Source organism: Bubalus kerabau, chromosome 8 (assembly GCF_029407905.1).
Source record: "Bubalus kerabau isolate K-KA32 ecotype Philippines breed swamp buffalo chromosome 8, PCC_UOA_SB_1v2, whole genome shotgun sequence".
NCBI classification, from domain to species: domain Eukaryota; kingdom Metazoa; phylum Chordata; class Mammalia; order Artiodactyla; family Bovidae; genus Bubalus; species Bubalus kerabau.
In genome coordinates this window covers 78,993,739-79,003,332 of record NC_073631.1, presented here as the reverse complement: position 1 = coordinate 79,003,332, position 9,594 = coordinate 78,993,739, and the positions used below count along the sequence as shown (strand labels likewise).

Sequence of the window (9,594 nt, the reverse complement as noted above, 5' to 3'; positions counted from 1 at the left end):
GCAACTGAACTGAACTGAACTGATACTTCAATTAAAACAAACAAACAAAAAACAAAATCTGTAAAAGTCAAGAGCAAAATGATGTCTGGAATATACTGATAATTTTGAACATGAATGATATATTTCCAAATTACCCATGGGTCAAAGAGTGAAATAAAAAAAAAAATCAATGAAGATAAAAATACAAGATTCCAAAACCTAGAGTAAGAGATCAAAGAAAATCTAGATAGATGGGAACACACTGCATTCTTGATTGGAAAAGTCAAAAGTATTAAAATATCATTTTCTCCCAATTTAATCTACGTATTCCAAATAAAAATCCCAATAAGACTTTCTTTTTGTATATGTTGCTATGTTGATTCTAAGAATTATGCAGAAAAACAAAGGAACTAGAGTAACCGAAACACTTCTGAAAAAGACAAAGTTGGAGAAATCAAAAAGTCTAGGTTCAAGGATTTCTTTAAAGCTATAGTAACCAAGAGAGTTTGGTATTGGCAAAAGGATGGAGATGTAGCTCAGTGGAAGAGAACAGCCCAGAAACAAACCCTCATGATTGGAATTTATTGATTGTTAAACTGGTTTTTGGTTTTCCTGGTGGCTCAGTGGTAAAGAGTTCACCTGCCAGTGCAGGAGATGTAGGTCCAATCCCTGGGTCAGGAAGACCCCCTGGAGAAGGAAATGGCAACCCAATCCAGTATTCTTGCCTGGGAAATCCCATGGACAGAGGTAGTCTGGCAGGCTATAGTCCACGGGGTTGCAAAAAAGTCAGGTATGACTTAGGGACTAAACAACAACAACAAACTGATTTTTAAACAAAGTTGCATCGGCAACTCAAGGGAGGATGACGTTAGTGGGAAAGCTGGACCTTCCAGTGCCAGAAAAAAATAAATCTTGTTTCCTTTCTCACATCTTACACAAAAAAGTAACTCAAGTATTATTGACCTAAATGTAAACCACAACATTATCAAACATCTATACGAAACATATGAAAACATCTTCATGACCTTAGATTTGATAATGAGTTTTAAAAAACAATATCAAAAGCATGATTCATGAAGGAAAAATTTGACAAGTTGGATTTCATCAAAACAGAAAAAATTTAATGACATTGCTCAGAAAATGAAAAGAGAAACGAGACACTGACAGAAAATACCTGCAAATTACATGTCTGATAAAGGACACATTTCCAAAAAATATGAACACTTCTGCACATCAAAGAAAACTATTAGCAAGGTGAAAAGACAGCCTTCAGAATGGGAGAAAATAATAGCAAATGAAGCAACTGACAAACAACTAATCTCAAAAATATACAAGCAACTCCTACAGCTCAACTCCAGAAAAATAAATGACCCAATCAAAAAATGGGCCAAAGAACTAAATAGACATTTCGCCAAAGAAGACATACAGATGGCTCACAAACACATGAAAAGATGCTCAACATCACTCATTATCAGAGAAATGCAAATCAAAACCACTATGAGGTACCATTTCACACCAGTCAGAATGGCTGCAATCCAAAAGTCTACAAGCAATAAATGCTGGAGAGGGTGTGGAGAAAAGAGAACCCTCTTACACTGTTGGTGGGAATGCAAACTAGTACAGCCACTATGGAGAACAGTGTGGAGATTCCTTAAAAAACTGGAAATAGAACTGTCTTATGATCCAGCAATCCCACTGCTGGGCATACACACTGAGGAAACCATAAGGGAAAGAGACACGAGTACCCCAATGTTCATCGCAGCACTGTTTATAATAGCCAGGACATGGAAGCAACCTAGACGTCCATCAACAGATGAATGGATAAGAAAGCAGTGGTACATATACACAATGGAGTATTACTCAGCCATTAAAAAGAATACATTTGAATGAGTTCTAATGAGGTGGATGAAACTGGAGCCGATTATACAGAGTGAAGTAAGCCAGAAAGTAAAACACCAATACAGTATACTAACACATATATATGGAATTTAGAAAGATGGTAACAATAACCCTGTGTACGAGACAGCAAAAGAGACACTGATGTATAGAACAGTCTTATGGACTCTGTGGGAGAGGGAGAGGGTGGGAAGATTTGGGAGAATGGCATTGAAACAAGTAAAATATCATGTATGAAATGAGTTGCCAGTCCAGGTTCAATGCATGATACTGGATGCTTGGGGCTAGCACACTGGGATGACCCAGAGGGATGGTATGGGGAGGGAGGAGGGAGGAGGGTTCAGGATGGGGAACACATGTATACCTGTGGCGGATTCATTTTGATATTTGGCAAAACTAATACAATTTTGTAAAGTTTAAAAATAAAATAAAATAAAATAAAAAAACTTAACAATAGGAAAATAAAACAAAAAAAGCCTAATAACAAATGCTTATCAAAGACGATATAGAGATGACAAATAGGTATATGAAAAAAGTTCAACATCATTAATTCTTAGGAAAAAGCAAATTAAAACCACAGTGAGATAATACTGCATTCTTATTAGAGTGGTCAAAAGAATTAAAAGACATGAGAATGCCAAATGTTGGTAAGGATGCAGACCTACAGGAATTTTCATTCACTGCTAGGAACGCAATATATTACAATCACTCTTCAAAACTACTCTTCAGTTTCTTATAAAATTGAGTGTACACATACCATATGACTTAGCACTCTGGTGCTTGCCCCAAAGAAAGAAAAAGCTTATATACACACAAAAATCTGTACATAATTATTTATAACAGCTTCATTTGTAATCACTCAAAACTAGGACTGATACCAATACTCTCCAACATGAGCCTGGACAAACTATGGAACATCCATGCAATTGAAAGGTACTTGCAAAAGGAAGGAATAGCTATTAATTCATGTAACAATGCTGATGGATTTTCAAAAGAATTCAGATTTGAAAGCCAATCTTGTATGACTTCACTTACATGACATTCTGAAAAAAAGTGGGGGCATACACATACAAAGAAAACACAGATATGATTGTCAGGGTCTGGGGAGAGAGGAAGGCCTTAGGAAGCTGTCCATGGCATATTTTAAGGTGATGAAATGATCTGTTTGGTACTGTGGGGATGAATACAGGGTTCTATACATTTGTCAAAACTTAGAGAACTTTGTGTTCTTCCTGGTGGCTCAGTGGTAAAGAATCTGCCTGCATTGCTAGAGGTGAGTTTGATCCCCAGCTGGGATCCCTTGAAGGAGGGCACAGGCAGCCCACAGCAGTACTTTTGCCTGGGGAATTCAGGCAAGAGTCAGACACGACTGAAGTGACTGAGCACGCACACACAAAGAGCTCTATCCTGCAAAGCACAAACTTGATTGAATTCAGTTTTAGGTCTCATCGAAAGGGGTAGAGGGGAAGTAATGCTCTAAGTTGCTTTATAAAACAGATATGTGTATCAGATCAAAATATGTCTATGTGTATAGACATGGGGACCATAAGGCAAAAGAGCAAACAAACTGTGTACAAGTTGTACTCTATTGTGCCTTTTCTTTCCCTCACACGTATATGGGTCAACAATTCTAAGGTGGCTTCACCTGTATAAGTAAGGTTGAGCACTTTAAGTAACTAAATAGTAGATAATCAGAACAGATCAGATCAGTCGCTCAGTCGTGTCCGACTCTCTGCGACCCCATGAATCGCAGCACGCCAGGCCTCCCTGTCCATCACCAACTCCCGGAGTTCACTGAGACTCACGTGCAGCGAGTCAGTGATGCCATCCAGCCATCTCATCCTCTGTCGTCCCCTTCTCCTCTTGCCCCCAATTCCTCCCAGCATCAGAATCTTTTCCAATGAGTCAACTCTTCGCATGAGGTGGCCAAAGTACTGGAGTTTCAGCTTTAGCATCATTCCTTCCAAAGAAATCCCAGGGCTGATCTCCTTCAGAATGGACTGGTTGGATCTCCTTGCAGTCCAAGGGACTCTCAAGAGTCTTCTCCAACACCACAGTTCAAAAGCATCAATTCTTTGGCGCTCAGCCTTCTTCACAGTCCAACTTTCACATCCATACATGAATCTCCTGATCAGAAAACGAAGTTACACATATAACAAAGGAAGAAAAATTTCTAGAAAGCACACTGTAGCATTAGGCGGTCTTTCCTGTTGTCTCAGCGGTAAAGAATCTGCCTACAGTGCAGGAGAGGCAGGTATGATTCCTGGATCGGGAAGATGCCCTGGAGAAGGAAATGGCAACCCACTATCTTGCCTGGAAAATTCCACAGACAGAGGAGCCTGGAGGGCTACAGTCCATGGGGTTGCAACAGTGTCAGACATAAGTTAGCAGTTAAACAACTGCAGCACTAGACTAGTCAGAAATATCAGTATAAAGATATATTTATTTTCATGTCTATATTTAAATATTGGTCTTTCCTGGTGGCTCAGATGGTAAAGAATCTGCCTTCAATGTGGGAGACCTGGGTTCAGTCCCTAGGTTGGGAAGATCCCCTGGAGGAGGGCATGGCAACACCTTAAAATATTTATAATTATTCTATTAAATGCAATAATATATTTTGATATCTTATTTTATATGTTATATAGGTATGTGTATGTGTATGCACACAGATATAGAAATAAATATAAATAGTATACTTATTTGTTCATAGTATATCTGCTCTGGTTGGCATATTTATATACATACATGTATTTCCCAGCTTTGTCTGCTGAGAAGGCATAAGGGAAATCGCATCCCAGTGCCAATGAACGTAAATGACCAGATGTTATTTTCTATTAAGCTCTTGCTTTTTTAATACATTTTAAAGTAAGTTTTCCATTTACACATCAATTTATGAAGCTGATATATTTAAAAGTATTTTATTGGTCAATGTAGTATATTTCTCCATTTTTAGGTGTTTAACACCTGCTTTATTATAGTCTAAACCAAGATATTTCACGTCCTTCAAAACTTTCTCCTAGGTATTTTGCTATTGTAGTTAGCATTTCATTGTTTTATTTTGTTGTTATTTTCAATTTGTGACTGTCCCTGAGGTAGAAAAGTGTATTTGATTTTTGTATTTAAATTATCTAGTTGGCAATCATATACACACACACACACACACACACACACACATACATACTAAGAGTATGTAAGTTGATTACAAGCTGATTACTAGATCTTGCCAACATAGATAGTGGGGCTTCCCTGGTGGCTCAGATGGTAAAGGGGTATATTAGGTTTACTCTGTTTTTCTAGGCCATTTAAAAAATGTATCTGTGTGTAAAAATGCACTATATATTTTGCTGACATGATGCCTGAATCATGATATATGATCATATATATACATATAATATACATATTATACGTGTATATGTGTATGTATGACAGATTTGAAATTTATCTTTCTAATTTAATAATATGCTTGTGATATTTTAGTTTATATAATTTATCTTCATTCTTTTGCATTAGTTGCTTAGTTTTACATGGTCTGTTTATATAACATGAATCAGTTACTCTTATACACAAGCTTATATATGTCTGCAGGATAAAATATGAAGCAGGTAGTCACAAATTTAAAGGGTTTGCACATCTTGGACTTGGATAGTGTATAGTCTCCTGAGACAAGCAGTTCAAATCTATGCTGTGATCAGCACAGCTCAGATCATTTCCTCTCACTTGAACAAGAACTGGATATTGTGGTCACATTAAGAGCTACTTTTGCTGAGATTGGTAAAGTTGAACTTTGATTAGTCTGACAGGTAAAAAGGATATTTTATTTATTTTTAAAATTTCCCTGAATGGCCCTAATCTGTATCATCTCTGAAGTAGAGGATAAATCAAAACTTCATGAGAGGGGCTTGTTTTGAAATTACTGGTCTAGATGACCACTTGAGTTCTGTATAACTCTAGGAGTCTGTGAAATATGTGCACAAGAAGTGATTTCCACACAGTATCTCCCATTTGTTAAATATTTACAAATACATATCTTGAGTGGGGAAAAAAATGTACTCAATCTCTTCTGTGTTTCTGTGAGTCCTCTGCAAGTCTCAACAAAGCCACAAGTAATGATTGTATTGACTGATAAATATCATATCAGAACCAGCAAAGCCTCTGCACCCTGTGAGCTATGATTCTGAGTATGGTGATAAATTACTCAGAAACACACCATGAGGTGCAGCAGTCCTGGGATTTTCGTTTTCCCCAGAAACACCAAGAACAGGTGAAATAGGGTGACTCAGCATGAAATCACAATGACTGATGTCATTCCCTCCAACTTCTGAGGAGTTTCTCTAAATTATTCATGCCTCTTGGTATACTCAATTTCCTTTTCAGGAGACACGCCCGTTCTAATGTTCCTTCTTTTCTGTTTCTGCTTTAATGTTCTAAGTCCTTCCTAGGACTATTTCAGTGGGATTGATAGTAATGATGATCATATTTCTTGATGTCTTGGGGGAGGACTTATGGAATAGGCTGATGGGAAAGAAATTATCCTGTAGACATGTGAGTTTTAGAAAGATCTTTCCTTTAGGACATGAGGAGAAAAAAAATTGCCATAGATGACAAACACTAAATTAATACAGTGCTATGGGAAAAGAGGGGTTGGATAATTATTTTTGCCTGGGGAATATGAAGGCGTGAAGATCTGGGACATTTATAGAATGGAGATGGAACTGGATTTGATTATGGAGGAATATATATACATATATTGCAGACATATTTGTGGGATAAAGGGCATTGCAGGAATTGGTGAGGAACTGAAATAAACTGAAAGGCTCCTGGTAAAGTTGAGGTCTCAGCAACTCTAGAATGAGGTTCCCAGAGGTCAGTGTTTTAAGCAGATTTCTAAGGTGGCCCTGAAGTCTCCACCTTCTGGAATTGGTGCCAGCGTGTAATGTTCTCTGTTTTATGGTACTGGACAAAATGACTTGCTTCTAACCAGAGAAATATGGGAAAGTTGGGTGCAGCTTCATGATTAGGTTGTAAAAGACTATGGCTTCCCCCTTATTCATCACTTTTTAACCTCTAAATTGCTTTCTTGGTTTTTTACTTTGATGAAGCAAGCTGACATGTTGGAGGGACACAGATGGCAAAGAACTGAGGGCAACATCTGGACAGGAGCCATAACAGAGGTGAATCTGTCCAACAAACACATGAACTCAGAGGCAGTTTCTTCCCCAGTAGAGCTTTCATATAACTTTAGCTCAGCCAACACTTTAAGGCAGCCTGGGACAGACCTGGAACCTAGGGTGCCCAGGACTGAAGGGAGTGTCTGGGATTTTTATTTTTACCACTGAAAGCATCCCAAGAAAACCATCCCAGAGTGCCCTGAACTGAGGGGTTTCTCGGAATGCAAAATTTTCAGGGTTAAAACAGGGAAAAATCCCAGGCAAATTCAGGTAAGTTGTTCATTCTATGAGGAGATGCAGGAAGCTGTCTATGGATTCCTGATCCATAAACATTATGTGATACTCATGCATGCTGTTTGAAGCTGCTGACTTTTAGGATGGCTTGTTAGCAAGCAATAGATAAAGGGATCAGGCTGAATTCAGCGAAGAAATTAGAGATGCAAAGTTTTATTTTATGTGGCAGAGCAGGGAGTTTAGATTATTCCATGGGCAATGGAGTGTGATTGTGACTACTGAGCAGAAAAATGCCATGCTTGAGTCATGCTGTGTAAAGCTCTTTCTGGTAGCAAGGTGGTGTGAGTTTCATTCAATAAAAATTATAATAAAAAATTTAAAATAATACATACATTGAGTGCTTAATAAGTGCTAGGCCATGAACTCTGTCAGTAAAACATTCCATCTTTCTCAAAGGTCCATGTTTTTATTTTTTTTATTTTTATTTTTTTTTGAGATTTTAATTTTTTTATTTTTTAATTGGTGAAAAATTGCTTTACAGTTTTGTGTTGCTGTCTGCCATACAACAATGCGAATCAGTCATAATTATATATATCCCTTCCCTCTGACCCTCCCTCCCCTCCCCTCATCCCACCCTTCTAGGTCATCACAGAGCGCCAGGCTGGGCTCCCTGTGTTGTTTAGCAACTTCCTCCTAACTATTTTGCACATGATAGTGTATTATGTTAATGCTACTTTCTAAATTCATCCCGCCCTCACCTTCCCCCGCTGTGTCTACAAGCTCGTTCTCTACTAGGTTCATCAGTACCATTTTTCTAGATTCCATATATATGTGTTCATATACAGTATTTGTATTTCTTTATCTGACTTACTTCACTCTATTTTACAGGTTCTAGGTTCATCCACCGGAGAAGGCAATGGCACCCCACTCCAGTACTCTTGCCTGGAAAATCCCATGGACGGCAGAGTCTGGTAGGCTGCAGTCCATGGGGTCGCTAAGAGTCGGACACGACTGAGCGACCTCACTTTCACTTTTCACTTTCATGCATCAGAGAAGGAAATGGCAACCCACTCCAGAATTCCTGCCTGGAGAATCCCAGGGACGGGGGAGCCCGGTGGGCTGACGTCCATGGGGTCGCAGAGAGTCGGACACAACTGAAGCAACTTAGCAGCAGTAGGTTCATCCACTTTTCTACAGCTGACTCAAATTCATTCTGCTTTATGGCTGAGTAATAGTCCACTATGTAAATATACCACAACTTCTTTATCCATTCATCAGTTGATGGACATCTAGGTTGGTTCCATGTCCTGGCCATTGTAAATATTGCTACAATGAGCATTAGGGTACATGTACCTTTTAGAATTGTGGTTTTCTCAGGGTATATGCCCAGTAGTGGGATTGCTTAGTCATATGGTTGATTCACTCCTAGTTTTTAAAGAAATCTCCATACTGTTTTCCATAAGGGCCGTACAGGATAAGAATTTTTAAATAAATGTTTGCTTTTTACAGGGGACTTCTTTCACTCAGCATACCTTTGAGAATTATACAAGTTATTGAGAGAATCAATACCTTACTCCTTTTTATTGCTGCTTTCTGTTATAATACAGCACATTATTTATGCATTGTCCAGAGAAGTCCACATGGATTTTTTCGTTTAGGCCAGTTATGAAAATAGCCATTGTATTTATGAACAGTGTGGTGATATATGATTTCATTTATGTGGTATTATGAGAAATACAAAGCTGTAAGGATGCAGAACAGATCAGTGGCTCATAGTGATTCACAAAGACAAAGGAACGTGTGATTACAGTGCAACACAAGGTAGTTTATCCATGAACGATGTAACTGCCTTGTATCCTGAGTAGTGGTGGTTCTAAGAATTGATACATGAGCTGAAATATAAAGAGCAGCACAGGCACTTCCCTGGTGGTCCAGTAGCTAAGACTCCGTACTCCCAATGCAGGGGGCCCAGGTTCGATCCCTGGTCAGGGAACTAGATCCCACATGCTCGCATTCCAGGAAAGGATCACAAACATGAAGGAACATGTTTTTGGTCAGCCAGGCAATAAATGAGAGTCAAGATTGGGATCTTAGTCTATGAACATTGAGGAGAGCATCAGCAGAGTCAGAGTTTAGCATGGATGACATTTGCAGGTGTTGAGCCATGGATCAAGTTTTCAAGTAGCATGAATGTCCTACTCGTAGAGATGGCAATGGATAATGATATTTATCTTCATCATTTGCTAAAGTTTGAAAGTGTTTACGTCTTCTTATAAGAAAAAAAAACAAAACTACATTGGTTGCCAAACTGAATGTA

General features: G+C 38.5%; 1 non-coding gene across 1 annotated transcript; it reads left to right on the top strand.

Annotated features, from left to right (window-relative positions):
* The first annotated feature begins 9,197 nt into the window (after positions 1 to 9,197).
* On the top strand, positions 9,198 to 9,270 carry TRNAG-CCC (transfer RNA glycine (anticodon CCC)). The gene has a single exon. It is a non-coding gene; the product is annotated as a tRNA-Gly (tRNA).
* The last annotated feature ends 324 nt before the right edge of the window (positions 9,271 to 9,594 follow it).